Source organism: Arachis hypogaea, chromosome 12 (assembly GCF_003086295.3).
Source record: "Arachis hypogaea cultivar Tifrunner chromosome 12, arahy.Tifrunner.gnm2.J5K5, whole genome shotgun sequence".
Lineage (NCBI taxonomy): Eukaryota > Viridiplantae > Streptophyta > Magnoliopsida > Fabales > Fabaceae > Arachis > Arachis hypogaea.
This window is the reverse complement of record NC_092047.1, coordinates 81,306,503-81,323,658: the sequence shown is the minus strand read 5'-3', so window position 1 is coordinate 81,323,658 and position 17,156 is coordinate 81,306,503. Positions and strand designations below refer to the sequence as shown.

The 17,156-nt window shown below is 38.3% G+C and overlaps 1 non-coding gene across 1 annotated transcript; it reads left to right on the top strand.

The window, feature by feature from the left end:
- The first annotated feature begins 12,995 nt into the window (after positions 1-12,995).
- LOC112731486 (small nucleolar RNA R71) lies at positions 12,996-13,102 on the top strand. Its single transcript, XR_003167260.1, has one exon. It is a non-coding gene; the product is annotated as a small nucleolar RNA R71 (small nucleolar RNA).
- Positions 13,103-17,156: the final 4,054 nt, after the last annotated feature.

The following is a 17,156-nucleotide window of genomic DNA, read 5'->3' as shown; positions in this document are numbered from 1 at the left end:
TTATTCCTTGATCTTCCCTTCCTTTTAAGGGTTTATTGCATTTCTTAGGCTAAGTGCTCTGTAAGGGGGCGACTCTTTAAAATAAGCTTTCAGCCAACACTCCCGAACCAGTTGGTTCAAGGTGCTAGGTGTTGAAACACCCCTAAGGACTTACTTCCTCAAGTATCTCTCCCCCATACATGCACACCACAGGCATATGGTTTGTTATTTTCTTTCTTTGAGGCCTTGTGTCCAGCACCTCTTTGGATTACTAAGTGTTCTGTAGCAAGGTTGCTCTTGATAGTGGATTTTCAGTTGATAATCCCGGGTTAGTTAACCTAAGTTACCAAGTGATGAAGCACTCCTAAGAACTTATTCATCCAAGCAGATCCTTAGTACAGGAACACCACAGACACATCCCTCAAGATTTAAACCCTTGGTGCCTAGCCTTATTTCTTATTCTTTTTCTTTCTTTTTCCAATTCTCACTGTTCTTTTTCTTTTTCTTATTAGGACCTTGTTATTGAACTAGTCTCATAGGATTCGGAACATCTAGTTGCCTGTGTACCTTGTTGGTAAACCAACTTAGCTAACTAATTACTACACCACAAACATTAAGAACTTATTCCACTAGATGAACCTCACTCTGGTTTTCATAACAATTTCTTTTATTTAACTTAAAGGGCAAGCATACATTTAAGCAAGATGAAAATGACAAGAGGGGACATGGACCAGCACACATGGATTTAAGCAAAGAAATCTTAAAGACAGAATCGAAAACTCCTAAACTACTATGGAAGCATGTTCTATTTCATACATGATTTTCCTTATTTAGACATTGAAAGAAAGAAAATGAAAAGGAACTCTGCCACCTTTCACTCATGAGGGTGCCCATGCTCTCTTTCTTGTTTGTCCTCTTTATGTCCTTCTTGAGTGCTTGAGCCCCCATTTTCTTTGCGCTTTTCGACCAACTTTTTCCAGAAGCCAGCATCTTCCATCTTCTTCTTCAATATTTCCTTCTGTTGTTTCACCTTCCCTTCTTCTTGTTCTGTTAGGTCTTTTTGGACTGTATCATACCTTGGGATCGCAGAGTGCAAGTTATGCATATGCCCAGCCACATAGGTTAACTTGGCCTAAGTGTTTATGTTGAATTCTTCCCTGTGTAGTTGCCGTCCTTCATTAAGCACGCTGAACTCATTGAATACTTTCATCTGAGCTAGCTGGCGTTGGTTGAGTTCTTGAAGGCATTTATCTTAACACTTTTGCCTTTCAGTCACTTGATTGATGGCTTGAATGAGTTGGGAGTAGTGTTCCTGTTGCTGCTCCATTTGTTGTTTCTGCCACTCCCCTTGTTGATTCTTCCAATTAGCAAGTAGTTCTTCCTGACGATCCATCCTTTGGGATTGAAAGTGTAGTTGTTGCTCTTGTCCTTCCATATATCTCCTTGCCAAATCCTCAATGGATCCTTGAATGTGAACCAGATTTATGTTGGTTGGATCATATTGTTCTTCTTGCTGGTATTTTGTTTGTTGAGGTTCTTCTTGTGATGTTCTTTTCCTTATCTGAGGCCTTCTCTGTTGTTTAGTAGGTGCTACATATGTTATGCGCTGAAGCGTAACTAACCTTCCAGGGTTTATCCAATTTGGATTGCTATCTTCGAAGACTACCTTGGCTTTCATGCATAGTCTCAGGATGGTACTGGAGTACCAAAGCCGAGCACTTAGATCAATCTTTTCGGCTGCTTCTTGGATCCCCTCAGCTATAATTTCATGTACATTGATGTCTCCACCCCTCATGATGCAATGTACCATAGTAGCTCGAGCAATGTTGACCTCAGAATTGTTTGAGGCTAGAAGGATAGATCTTCTCACGAGCTCAAACCATCCCTTGGCTTCTGGGATGAGATCTCCTCTTCTAATGAACCGTGGCCTCTTATCCGAATACCTTTCCCAATCTGATCCTATAACACACATATCGTTCACAATTTCTTCAAGCTCATCATTGTCGGGGCCATTACTTATTCTTGCTTGATAACTTGGCTTGTTAGAAGGTTGTGATCTCAGATGAAGAGTCCTCATGATGGCATTGGGACTGAAGTCCACCTCTGTTCCTCTCACATAGCTACTGAAGGTAGGGGCCTTGGTGGTATCTTCTCTGACCATATTGGCGTAGAACTCCTTAATGAGATTTGCATTTATCTTTGTGTCTGGGTTCGTGAGCTCTTGCCAACCCCTTTGTTCAATCTTCTCTGTAATCTGTGGGCACTCATCATCTTTAAATTGGAATGTCAATTCTGGCAATATTTTCTTGTGCTTTATCTGTTCAAATTGAAGCTCATGAAAGGCGGTCTTGAACCTCCCTTCATCAAAAGGGATGCTCTCCACCGGTCCCTTTCCTTTTCGCCTCTTGGAGCTTGACGATGCCATGAGTAGAAGTTAGGACGTGAAGGTGTTGAGAATTATGGATTGATGATGGAATTCGGCCGGGTTAAGATAGGGTGTAGTTATGGGATTGTGTTTGGATGAAGGAAGAAGTGTTGGGTGTGTGTGTTCGAAAGATAAAAGAATGAAATGAAAGGGCATTTGAATATGGAGGGGTATAGAGTGGGGGTTATTTATATAGGAAGATGATGGGTGATTGAAGGGTGTAGATTAATGGTAAGAACCAATGGTGGACGGTTGGGATTTGGCATGAAATGAGCACCAGGATCACCACTTTTATGATGGGGTTGGTTCGGTTTCCAAGGGTGTCATTCTTCCAAAGTTGCATGGCAACATTTCCTAATGCATTCCCTTTGAAGACATGTGTATAAACCCCCCTTGTGAAGTGGCTGAACCTCCTCCTTCATTTGTCCCATCAATTCCACCCAATCTTCCCTTCATTTCTCCTACAAGATAAAAGGAAAGCAAAAGTTAGCATTAAATTTTGGTGGCAAAATTAAAGAGTGGAATAACTACTTTTTAAATTTTTTTTGTTTTTAACTAACTAAGTGCTATTCATGAATACAACCCAACTGACTGATTAAATATTCATATATGCAACATTGGTGACACCAAACTTAGTTTGTGACCTTGTAGTGTAAAAAGAATTGATTTAGGCTCTAAGATGAACATGATATGTATATTCTCTTAGTGTGCCTTGAACACCAAACTTGTTGTTCACTGTATGTTGCATATAAGGATTCATTTAAGTGTTTGTCAAAGTTCATTTGGAATTCATGAACCTTGCTTTATTAACTACTTTAAACATCCTAAAAAGAAACTGAAAGGATATAAAACATATAAAACATGGGTTGCCTCCCATGAAGCGCTTTTTTAGCGTCATTAGCTTGACGTTTTGCCTTTGTCAGGGTGGTTGGTAATGCTTCAAATCTTCCCCTCTCACAGTGAATCTATCTCCGTTGACTTCATTAAAAACCTCCACATGTTCCAAGGAGAGAATTTTACTGATGGTGAAAACTTTAGGCAGCTGAGATGGAATGGTGGGTAGATGAGGTGGAATAGCTGGGAAATGAGCAGAGATTACTTTATCCCCTGGAGAGAAATCTTCTGTAGGGATCTTCTTGTTCTTTCATCCCCTTGGTGCCTTCTTCCTTGTTTCTTTTAATGCTCTCTTGCTCCTTGTGGTCTCTCGTTCTAGGGAGATTTTGTTGCTGGTCTCATGTGACTCTGGTTGGTTTAGCTCCTCTTGGGTTTCCTTTAGTTGTTGTACCTTCTGACTGTATTGTTTGTTAACTAGAGGGACTCCCAGGTGTACTGTTTGTGCTTCAGTACTTGTCTCTTTCACCAGTGCCTTATTGTGATCTCCCCTTGATTCCTTGTTTTCTTGATCTACTTCTTGTGAGGGTTTGAAGACATTGAAGATGAATTGTTCATCATGTATCCTCAATATTAACTCCCCTCGTTCCACATCTATGAGTGCCCTGGCTGTGGCTAAAAATGGTCTTCACAATATGATTGGATGGAGGTGACTCTCTTCCAGATCCAAGATGACAAAGTCTGTGGGAAGGAAGTAGTTTCCAACCTTCACCAACATGTTTTCAACCACTCCTACTGCTTGTTTTTGAGTTTTGTCAGCCAGCTTGATGACTACGTCTGTGGGCATTAGCTCATTGATTTGAAGCTTCTTCATGAGGGATAAAGGCATTAAGTTAATGCTTGCTCCCAGGTCACAGAGTCCCTTATCAATCACTGTTTCTCCTATAGCACAAGAGATATGAAAACTCCCTGGGTCCTTCCTTTTTGTAGACAACTCTGGTTGAATGAGAGCACTGCACTCCTTATTCATCACTATTGTTTGCCCTCATTTGAGTGAACTTTTCTTGGTCAGCAGCTCTTTCATACACTTAATGTATGAGGGCATTTGTTGGAGAGTGATAAACCACTATTTTATGGTTTATCTTATGCTCAATTGAGTGGTTTCTATCTACTCTTTACCCACTTATTCATACTATTTGCATGGTTTTACATTTGCCTTCCTAATTATGTGCTTTGATTGAAAACATGCTCCTTTGATCTTATATTTGATTATTATTAATCCTCTCTTATTACCATTAGATGCCTTGATATGTGTGTTAAGTGTTTTCAGATATTATAAGGCAGGAATGGCTTGGAGGATGGAAAGAAAGCATGCAAAAGTGGAAGGAATGCAAGAAGTTGGAGAAATTGCTAAGCTATCCAGCCTGACCTCTCTGCACTCAAACAGCTATAACTTTAGCTACAGAGGTCCAAACGAAGCGGTTCCAGTTGCGTTAGAAAGCTAACGTCTGGGGCTTCGATTTGATATATAATATGCTATAGTTCCCCTGACGCTAGGCGACGCAACTGCGTGATCCATGCGGCCGCGTCGCAGTGACGAAAAAACTAGCGTGGCAAAATTCGAAACCAGCGAATTCTGGACTGTTTTTGACCCAGTTTGCGGCCCAGAAAACACGAATTAGAGGCTATAAAGTAGGAGAATGCATTCATTCATGAGAAGGCTCTGATAATTCATTTTTACAATTTTAGGAGTAGATGTAGTTTTTAGAGAGAGAGGTTCTCTCCTCTCTCTTAGGATTAGGATTTAGGATTTCTCTTAGTTTTAGGAGTGACTCTCAATCCCATGTTCTTTATTTTTATTTATTTTCTCAATTTAATTTATGAACATCTATACCAGATTTAGTTTCTTTTGTTAATGCAATTCGAGGTATTTTCAGACTTATGATTGCTCTCTTTAATTTATTACTTCTCTTTGTGTATCCAAATTATTTTCATTCAAGTAGACATTTTTCCCTTTTGGCTTGGGTTGAGTCATTGAAGTCACTTGAGTTATCAAACTCATTGTTGATTGAAAATTGGAATTCTTCAAGAATTAATTCAAGTTCCAATAACTCTAGCCTTTCCCAAGGAAAGACTAGGACCTGAGGAATCAGAATTAATTCATATACTTAACTTACCTGCATAGTTAGAGGATAACAAAGTGGGAGAAAAATTCAATTCTCATCACAATTGATAAGGATAACCAGGATAGGACTTTCAATTTCTCTTACCTTGCCAAGAGTTTAGTTTCCAATTATTTATTTATTTATTTTACTTATCATTTAAATATATCTATGCCCATTGCCCAAACTCAACATTCCCCAAAAACACACTTTTTCATAATCAATAATAAGAACACCTCCTTGCAATTCCTTGAGAAGACGACCCGAGGTTTAAATACTCGGTTAACAATTTTTAAGGGGTTTGTTACTTGTGACACCCAAAACGTTTGTATGAAAGGACTTTTGAAGGTTTAGAAACTATACTTGCAACGAGAATTTATCCGCAAATTTCTAGACCACGCAAAAGTTCTCTCATCAAAATGGTGCCGTTGCCGGGGAATTGCAAACGTGTGCCTTATTATTGGTTATTGTAAATATTTTTTTGATTTTTACTTGTTTATTTATTTTTATTTTTGTTCTTATTTTTGCTTTTTCATAAATTAAGAGGTTATTGATTTTTATTTAGTTATTACAAAATTTTTCAAAAATTTGTTCTTAGTGTTCATCTTGATCTTCAAGTTGTTCTTCACGTTCATCTTGACCTTCAAGCTGTTCTTAGTTGTTTTCTTCGTTTTGATCTAAAAATTTGAAATTTGGTGTCATTTTATTTTTTTTCTCTTTCCTCATTAAATTCAAAAATATTTTTAATTAATTTTTTTCGAAAAAAAATTTTAGATTTTTATTTTTAAAATATTTATCTTATCTTATCTTATTGCAAAAATCAAATTTCAAAATTTCAAAATTCCAAATTTCAAAATTTAATTTTCAAATTCAAAATTTAAATAACCTTTTAATTTAAATTTATTTTTATTTTCATTTTTAATTGCTACTATGAACTCTCACCCCTTTGGCTATGAGTCTGGTTACAATAATGTTGCAGGAAGAAGAAATTACAATGAGAACAGGCATCAAGGTTGGAACAATCAAAGATGGGAGGAGCCACAAGGATTTGATCAACCCTCATGGCAACAACCACCTCCAATGGACTATCAACAACCACCACCATATGCCTATGAACCCTTTCCTCAACATAACTTTGGACCACCACACTCACAAGTCCCTTTCCGCCATTCACCTCCATATAACCCCAACCCTCAACCACTATACCAACCACCTTATGAGCCATATGAACCATATATAGAACCACCCCAATTCCAACCCAATTACTCCCAATCACCACCACTTTCCTTTGTATCATGTCCAAGTCCAGCCACCCGAGAAGCAGAGGTTCGCCTAACGGAAATAGTAAATAAATTTCAAACAACCATTTGACAACTGGAGCAAGTATTAATTCAATGGGCTTCTAGACGCTCAAATATACAAGGGTCAACCACAGCCCCATGTGGACAATTTCATGAAGGGCGTAGCATGAAGGAGATACTAGAGGCCCCAGTGGACAAGACAGAGAATGAATTCGTACTAGAACAAGTAGAAGAAGCTGTCATTGTTCAAGAAGAAGAAGAAGTGGTTGAAGACTTAGGAGATGCAGAACCTCGATGGGAAAGTCAAGACATAGAGCCTCCTTCCAAGACGGTTGAAATTGATGCTGAGGAGGGTGTACAACCTCCAAAGCATATCATAGTTGAAGACTTGGAAGAGGTTGATCAAGAGATGGAGATTCAAGAAAAAGAAGTACAACCTCCCATGCCCTTGGAAAGCAATGAAGAGGAGATTGAACCAGAAGAAAGCTACCAAGAGGAAGAGGTTGAAATTGAAGAAGCTTGCAAAGAGGTGGTAATTATCAGAGAAGAACACAAGGGAGTGGAGCTTGCAATTTCATTAAAAACACCTCCCTCTAAGTTACCATCATCCTTCACAACATTCAAGTGGGTAAAATTCATATCTCTTAGCTTTCTAATTCCACTTGAATATGGGCTACTGGAGACGGATGGTTAACTTAGAACTCTTTGTAACATTAAGAGTAAGAGGAAGATGGCCAGTGGTAAGATTCGCCCTGCAAGGTTCATCATGGTTGGAAGCTTTAAGTTTAAACGCAAAGGTTGGTGTAGAGCTCAATTGAATGGGTCTAGGAAGCTGTTTGGTAGCTGCAGTGAGAATTCAAATTACTTATCACCCGGCTGGAAAAATACAGATCCCGACAAAAATGGGTGTAAAAGCAAGGTTTGGGATCCTGAAATCTGTTCTGACATCCAACACCCCGGGAGCCTAAGAATCTTTTTGAAGCTGCTCAAGGGTTTTACATGCCTAGTTTGGGACCCCGGATGTTACTGGAATCACAAACACTGGTGGAGATTCCTGGATGAGTTCAAGCATAAGCCACCATAATAGGAAGCTCATCAAATGTCCAACTTAAGGACTTTAACTAAAAGTGCTAGGTGGGAGACAACCCATCATGGTATGATCGTCCTTTTTCATTTTTATTTAGTTTTATTTGTTTTTGAATTTTATTTTATTTTGTTATATTGAACCTGGAGTTTTACATCACATTCATATTAACACTGCATTCTGTATTTTTCAGATTAAAAAAAAACGAGCACGCGACGCGACCGCATCAGCGACGCGTCCGCATCGCAAGGAGATGGGAGACAATATTAATATGAACAGAGAGTTTCGCAGGAGCAGCGCTGGAGGCGTGCCAATGGCACAAATCACCCCACGCGACCGCGTCGTTGACGCGACTGCGTCATATGGGAATAATGGCCTCCAATGTGACCGCGTCACCCACGCGGCCGCGTGACCTGAAATTGGCGTAAAAAGGGTGTATGACAGAAAGTTGAGCTGGAGTTGGGTTGGACCCGTGCTAGTAGCACAAGCCCTGCCACGTGAACGCGTCACCCACGCGTCCGCATCATATTGGAAATAAGGCCACCCGCGTGATCGCGTCACCCACGCGACTGCGTCACCCTGGATTTTGGCAATACTAAGTTTTGAACAGAGAGTTGTGCGACCGCGAGGCTGCACTCGCGCCACTAGCACAAATCAAGTCACGCGATCGCGTGCCCCACGCGTCCGCATCACCCAACCTTATCGCGCACCACGCGACCGTGTCACCCACGCGACCGCGTCGCCAGCGTCGCACAACCTATCCAGATTAGTGCCAATTTTCTTATCTTCTCTTTTCTAATCCTAATTTCTTCCTTCTCTCTCCTTTCTCACTTTCTTTTTCTTCTTCTCATCCCTTTTCCCTCTCATTTTATTTTATTTTATTTATTTGCATACTTTCATTCATTGCATATTTTTATTTTTCTAAATTTATTATTTTACCATTGGTGTTCAAATGTTCTTATTCAACTGTTATTTCTTTTATTATCTTGGTGCTTATGACTTGTTTTATTCTGGTTAGGTAATATTATTTAAATCAATGACAATCTTTTATATCTATATTACCCTTGCATTGACATGAATTTATATTATCTCTCCTTCCCCATTCTCTTCTCCATTGTTGCAAATTTTCGCACCACTGGCATGCCATGTGCTTCTATTGTTTTCTCACTTGTGTGTTGTAGCTACCATGTAATTGAGACCCTCATTATTTGGCATCAACCAACCCATGTTTTATTTATTTTCCTATCTTTATTTCTGGGTTACTCTTCTTCCCTTTTTCTTTCAGGATGGCCACCCGGAAGGGAACCGGAAGACGTTTACATGGGGAGACAAACAAGTCCATCAGCAAAATCCTTGGAGAAAAGCCTCAGTTGGAGAAGACCCGTCCACCTGCACATCTCAGCATGCACCGAGGACGGTGTAATCTTTAAGTGTGGGGAGGTCGATACTGATCTCCATGGGTTAGTACTTTCTTGTCTCAACACCAATGTTTAAATTTTTCTTTGTAGTTAGTTGTTGCATTTGCATGTTTGATTGTATGATTATTTGATTTTTGTGCATATTTTACCACTTGGTTAAAGTAATATTTTCTTTTTCAAGAAACCTTTTAGAGAATTTCACTAATTTGAATAAAATTTAATGTTACACTTGTTTGAAGAGATATTATACTGGAACATGGTTTAGAACTCGAACACACAAACCTGTGAGATTTTTGAGCCTATTTGAATTGGTTGCATTTTATCAACCAAAATTCTGTTTTAGTGTGTATTTTTCTCTCTAAAATTGTGATCTTTGTCTTGCTTAATTCTATATTTCCATTATTTGATGTATGCATACACTTACATGATTGAGGCCTTTGTTTCACTGAGCTTACATACCCATATGGCCTTACCTTTCATTATCCCTTGCAAACCAATTTTGAGCCTATTTTACCCCTTTGTTCTTTTTATTTAGCACATCATTAACTCTAAGCAAAAAATAATAATGTCCTTAATTTGAATCCTTAGTAAGCTTAGACTAGTGAGATGCTTATGATTTAAGTGTGGGAAAAGTAGGTTTGGAAATATCTGGTTTAAGAATTGGGTGTTATATATCTTTATGAAAATGTGAAAGAAATATTTAGGACATGTTCATGCAATCAATAATTTAATCATATGTATTGAGAAAAAAAAATATATATATATAAAAAGAAAAAAAGAAAAAGAAGAAGAAGAAAAAAAGAAAAAGAAAAGAAAAAGAGCAATTAAGCAAAAAGGGGACAAAATGCCCCAAAGTAAGTGAAAGCAATGCATATGTACTGTACTTGAAATTAGAATGCATGAATATGTGGAAAACATGGTTAATGGACAGGAATATGTACTGTACTGTACTCTAAAACACTTGAGTGATTAGAGTGTATACACTACCAGTGAGGGTTCGATGCTCAATTCCTTGTTCCCTGCTTTCATGAGCTATTTTCTTCTTGCAAGTCTATTTGTACTTCATTTTCATGATTTGAATTAGTGAAATCCAGTTCATATTTCCTCTTGAAAGATTTGTTTACTTTTAACTAAGTAGGTAGAAACATTTTGCATGTAGTTACATTCATAGATTGCACTTCATACATTCTTCATTCTTTATAGCTTCTCTTGAGCTTAGCATGAGAACATGCTAGTGTTTAAGTGTGGGGAGGTTGATAAACCACTATTTTATGGTTTATCTTGTACTCAATTGAGTGGTTTCTATCTACTCTTTACCCACTTATTCATACTATTTGCATGGTTTTACATTTGCCTTCCTAATTATGTGCTTTGATTGAAAACATGCTCCTTTGATCTTATATTTGCTTATTATTAATCCTCTCTTATTATCATTAGATACCTTGATATGTGTGTTAAGTGTTTTCAGATATTATAAGGCAGGAATGGCTTAGAGGATGGGAAGAAAGCATGCAAAAGTGGAAGGAATGCAAGAAGTTGGAGAAATTGCTAAGCTGTCCAGCCTGACCTCTCTGCACTCAAACGGCTATAACTTTAGCTACAGAGTTCCAAACGACGCAGTTCCAGTTGCGTTGGAAAGCTAACGTCCGGGGCTTCGATTTGATATATAATATGCTATAGTCGCAGTGACGAAAAAACCAGCATGGCAAAATTCAAAATCAGCGAATTCTGGACTGTTTTTGACCCAGTTTGCGGCCCAGAAAACACGGATTAGAGGCTATAAAGTGGGGGAATGCATTCATTCATGAGAAGGCTCTGATAATTCATTTTTACAATTTTAGGAGTAGATGTAGTTTTTAGAGAGAGAGGTTCTCTCCTCTCTCTTAGGATTAGGATTTAGGATTTCTCTTAGTTTTAGGAGTGACTCTCAATCCCAGGTTCTTTATTTTTATTTATTTTCTCAATTTAATTTATGAACATCTATGCTAGATTTAATTTCTTTTGTTAATGCAATTCGAGGTATTTTCAGACTTATGATTGCTCTCTTTAATTTATTACTGCTCTTTGTGTATCCAAATTATTTTCATTCAAGTAGACATTTTTCCCTTTTGGCTTGGGTTGAGTCATTGAAGACACTTGAGTTATCAAATTCATTGTTGATTGAAAATTGGAATTCTTCAAGAATTAATTCAAGTTCCAATAACTCTAGCCTTTCCCAAGGAAAGACTAGGACCTCAGGAATCAAAATTAATTCATATACTTAACTTACCTGCATAGTTAGAGGATAACAAAGTGGGAGAAAAATCCAATTCTCATCACAATTGATAAGGATAACTAAGATAGGACTTTCAATTTCTCTTACCTTGCCAAGAGTTTAGTTTCCAGTTATTTATTTATTTTACTTGTCATTTAAATATATCTATGCCCATTGCCCAAACTCAACATTCTCCAAAAACATACTTTTTCTTAATCAATAATAAGAATACCTCCCTGCAATTCCTTGAGAAGACGACCCGAGGTTTAAATACTCGGTTAACAATTTTTAAGGGGTTTGTTACTTGTGACACCCAAAACGTTTGTATGAAAAGACTTTTGAAGGTTTAGAAACTATACTTGCAACGAGGATTTATCCGCAAATTTCTAGACCACGCAAAAGTTCTCTCATCAGAGAGCCTTGATGAATGGTATGTTTACATGGAGAGATGCAAACATGTCGAGGAACTTTGAGTACACTTTCTTTTCTACACCACCCTTGAGTCTATGGGGAAAAGGTGCATATGGGTTCAGAATCTCCTTCTCCTTTAACTCCTCCCTCTGTGTGGGGTTGGTTTCTTGGTTACTCTCTTCTTGCTTCTCTGCTAGAATATTTTGAGAGTGTTCTAAGGGTTTATTCAGTTCTTTTTCTGTCTCCTTATCACTTATAGTGACCATCTTGCATTCTTTCCATCTCACTTTTTTTGCTTCACCTCTCGGGTTTTTCTCTGTGTCACTTGGAAAGCTATCAGTAGGTTTGGGAATCTGCTGAGAGAGGTATCCCACTTGAGACTCCAGCCTCTTGATGGTGTCTCCTTGGTTTTTAATATTAGCTCGCACCTCATCCTTGAACACTCTGTTGTCTTGAATTTTCTTGCATATATTTTCAAGTAAAGTCTCAATTCTGGAGAGTCTTTCTTCGGATGGTGATGGTGAATTGAGGTTGGAGGGGTGAGAATGGCTATTTTGGTTTTGGTGTGGATGTTGAGAGGTATTGTTGGGTGGGTGCTGATATTTCTCTGTGTGGAATGTTGGTGAGTTGCATTGTGGTTGGGGTTGTGACGTCTCTGATCTTGGCCTTGATCTTGTTGATTTCCCCATCCAAAATTTGGGTGGTTCTTCCAACCAGGATTATAAGTTTTGGAGTATAGATCATGGGTCTGCCTGGGTGAGTTTCCAATGTAGTTGGCTTGTTCCTGGTCACCCTCGTCCTCTGCATTCACTCCTTCTTGAGCTGCTGATGAGGTGGTGACTGCTGCCACTTGGTTTATTTCCATCTTCTTGGTAAGGTCAGCCAGTTGATTGGTTATCATCTTGTTTTGAGCCAGCAGTGCGTCCATATTTTTCAGCTCTATTACTCCTCTAGTATTGCCCCTTTCAAAAGCATAGAAGTAGTCATTCTCAGCTACAGTCTCTATGACATCTATGGCTTCTTCAATGGTCTTCTTCTTGTTCAGAGATCCCCCGGATGAGTGGTCCACTGCTTTCTTTGATTCAGAAGAAAGACCCTCATAGAAAATGTGTAACGGCACCCATTCATTGAACATATCTAGCGGGCACCTTCTCGTCAAGTCCTTAAACCTCTCCCATACTTCATAGAGAGTTTCAACATCTTGTTGCCTGAAGGTTTGTACCTCAGTTCTCAACCTGTTGATTCTTTGAGGAAGATAGAATCTCGCCAAGAATTTATTTACCACATCTTCCCAGGTTGTCAGACTCTCCTTCAGGAAGGATTCCAGCTATTTAGATGCTTTATCCTTGAGTGAGAAGGGAAACAGAAGCAGCCTATAAGTGTCAGGATAAACACCATTAGATTTCACAGTATCACATATCCTTAGGAAGGTGGTGAGATGTTGATTGGGGTCTTCTTGGGCACTTCTTCCGAATGCATAGTTGTTCTGAACGAGGGTGATGAGCTGGGATTTTAGTTCAAAGTTATTAACATGTATGGTTGGCTTTTGGATGCTACTTCTACAGTTTCCTGGGTTTGGATTGACATAAGAGCCTAGAACTCTTCTCTCTTGCCCAGCATGATTCACTGGACCTTCTCTGGCATGGTTGTGAGCCTCTTCTTCATGGTGGTTCTCCATATTCTCCTCCATGTCTGGTTCAAAGTACTCTTCCTCTTCCTCAGCACCAACGACTCTCTTTCCTCTTGCTTCCTTTCTTAATCTAAGGAAGGTCCTCTCAGGTTCAGAATCAAAGGAAGTTGAAGCTCCGCTTCTTCTACCTGTCATACAACCAACAAGGCAAAAAGCAAAAAAGAAATTGAATGGAAATTACTCTTTCTAGAATGACTGTTAGTGTGAGTGATGCAATATATCAAACAGTTAGTGGGTTAGTTAACTGACTTGTAAACAATGATGAAAACACAACAAACGGGTAACGGATAAAGGAAAAAAAATAACTAAAACTGAAAGTAAATCGCTCAAATGGAACTAAACAAAACAAAAGAAAAATGCTCAATCTAGTTATCCTCCAACTTAATCATTGTCGATACAAAATCAATCCCGGGCAACAGCGCCATAAACTTGATGCACGAAAACTTGTCTCTTAACAAATTTCTCTCGGAAAGTATACCGAATTGTCGTCAAGTAAAAAATCACAATAGAGTGAGGTTGAATCCCACAGGGATTGATTGGTCAAGCAACTTTAGTTAGAGGAATGTTCTAGTTGAGCTAAGCAGAAATTGAGTTGAGGAATTGCAGAAAATTAAATGGCGGGAAAGTAAATAACAGAAAATGTAAATACTGGAAATAAATGGCGGAATGTAAATGGCATAAAGTAAATTGCAGAATCTTAAATGGGATTTGGAAAGATAAGCAGAAAAGTAAATGGCAAAAAATAAAGAGAATGGGTAAGATCAGAAATGGGGGATTCATTGGGATTAGGAGATGTTGCTTTCTCCGGATCAAGTTTATTTTCATCTCTTCCTCAATCAATGCATTCATTAATCTCCTTGGCAATCTTAAGTGATTGGATTCCAATTTCTTGGCAACCCAATCTCTCTAAGCTTGAACAATTGCCCAATTCCTTGATTTAATTGCTCATGGGAAGAGATGAAGTTTGGTCACTGATTATACCACATGCATTCTGAAAGAGCGAAACTCTCGCGCGATCTAGAATTTTCTAAAAATAAATTCCCGTTGTAAGTATAGCTTCTAGACGAACAAGAATTCCTTCCTTACAAAAGTTTTGTTTGTCACTTAAGCAAACCTAATAAAATTGATAACCGAGTATTTAAACCTCGGGTCGTCTTCTTAAGAAACTGCAGGGAGGTGTTCTTATTATTAGTTATGGAAAACAGTGTTTTTGGATTTTAAAAGGTTTGAACAAGGGAAATAAATTGCAGAAATTAAAAAATTAATAACTAATAAAACTCTTGGCAAGGTATGAAAATTTGGAAGTCATATCCTAGTTATCCTTATCGACGGTGATGAGAATTGAGTTTTAATCCCACTTAGTTAACCTTTACTAAAGCAAAGGAAAGTCAAGTGGACTAATTAGTTTGATCCTCAAGTCCTAGCCAACTCCTAAGAAAGGACTAGAGTTATCGGAATTCAATTCAATTAGCAAAAATAACAATTATCGATCACGATGAGTTTGATAACTCAAGAGTCTCCAATTAATCAATTAAAGCCAAGAATATAAAAAAACTAAATAAGAATCATAAATCTAAAATACCTCAATTTATATTAAATAAAGAAAATCCTAACATAAATGGTTCATATGCCAATTTGGCAACATAAGTAATCAACAAACAAAAGCATTAAAGTATCTGAAAGAAGAAGAGAAATATAAACTAAAAGGAATATTGAACCAGAGAGGAAGTTGAAATCCTAAATTCTTTAAGAGGAAACCTAATCCTAAAACCTAAGAGAGAGGAGAGAACCTCTCTCTCTCTAAAAACTACATCTAAATTATGAAAAGTGAATAATGGAAGACATGTTAATGAATGGATGAATTCTCCCACTTGATAACCTCTAATCTGTGTTTTCTAGACTTGGATATGGGCCAAAAAGGGTTTCAGAACTCGCTGGGGGCATTTTCTGCAGTTTCTGCACGTGGCGTTTGTCACGCGTCCGCGTGGGTCACGCGGTCGCATCATCTGGGAGTTTTCCTTGTCACGCGTTCGCTTCGGTCACGCGTACGCGTCATTTGCGTTCTTCTCAAGGCACGCGTCCGCGTCAGTCACGCGTTCTTGTCGCTGCCTTTTTGCGCTAGGCACGCGGCCACGTCGTCCATGCGTTCGCGTCGCTGCCCTTTTCTTCAAAACTCCATTTTTGTGCTTTCCTTCCATTTTTGTATGTTTCCTTTCTGTCCTCTAAGCCATTCCTGCCTTGGGAGATCTGAAAATACTTAACACACAAATCACGGCATCGAATGGTAATAAAGGATAATTAAAATTAATGTTTTTAAAGCATAGGAAACATGTTTTTCACATATATCACATAATATGGAAGGGAAAGTAAAACCATGTAATTTACATGAATAAGTGGGTGAAGGATTGAATAAATCACTTAAATTGAGCACAAAATACATCATAAAATATGGGTTTATCACATTCCCAAATCAAAGTATTGGTAGGATTATATGTTATTATATCCATCCAAACCCCATTTTGGTCCAGCATGAGAAAGCAATTATAGCATGATCTCCTCATTCCTCTTCCAAGGTTCCGAGGAGATCCAATTATGGAGAGCTTCTCTTCCAAAATAGCTAACCAATTGGATGAAGAACGAAAACTTTCTAGTAAAATCAAGAGAAAAAAAAGAGGAAGAATAATGAAAACTATTATTGATCTATCAAATTACAACAGAGCTCCCTAACCCAATGAAAGGGGTTTAGTTGTTCATAGCTCTGGAAATGGAAAGCAAAAATGTAAAGTGCATTCTGAAAATTAAACTAGAAGTTACAGAGAAAGTAAAATATACAGAGTATAGTTCTCAAATTCCCGATCTCCTTTTTCAATTCAAAACTATCCCTGTATATACTACTCTTCAGATCTTCTAGTTAGCTCTTCAAGTCTTGGATATGGGACTTTGATCTTCAGTTGAAGTAGTTACAGTCTCTAGTGGGCTCAGCTTTGCTTGCAAAGAAAGTGTGAGTTAGGCATGATGGAAAGTTAGTTAGGACGTTAGTGGCGTTAACGTTAAGTGTAAAATTGGGTTCGAGAGCGTTAGTGACGATAACTTTGCCACTAATGTTCCAAACTGGTTGATCCACGTTAACTTCAACGTTAGTGGTACTAACGTGACCATTAACGTGGCCTCTTAGCCCTTCGCAAACGTTATTGGCACTCACCTTTACCAATAACGTTGCTCTTTGTCCCTTTCTTCCATGTTAATGACAATCAGCTTTGTCACTAACGTTTCAAAGTGCCCCTCTTTCCCACGTTAGTTTTCCACGTTAGTGTAACTAACGTGGACACTAACATGGGTATGCTTGCCATCTCCAACGTTAGTGACAAAGGTGAGTGTGATAAACCACTATTTTATGGTTTATCTTGTGCTCAATTGAGTGGTTTTTCTCTACTCTTTACCCACTTATTCATACTATTTGTATGGTTTTACATTTGCCTTTCTAATTATGTGCTATGATTGAAAACATGCTTCTTTGGACATATAATTGATAATATTAATCCTCTCTTATCACCATTAGATTCCTTGATATGTGTGTTAAGTGTTTTCAGAGATTATAGGG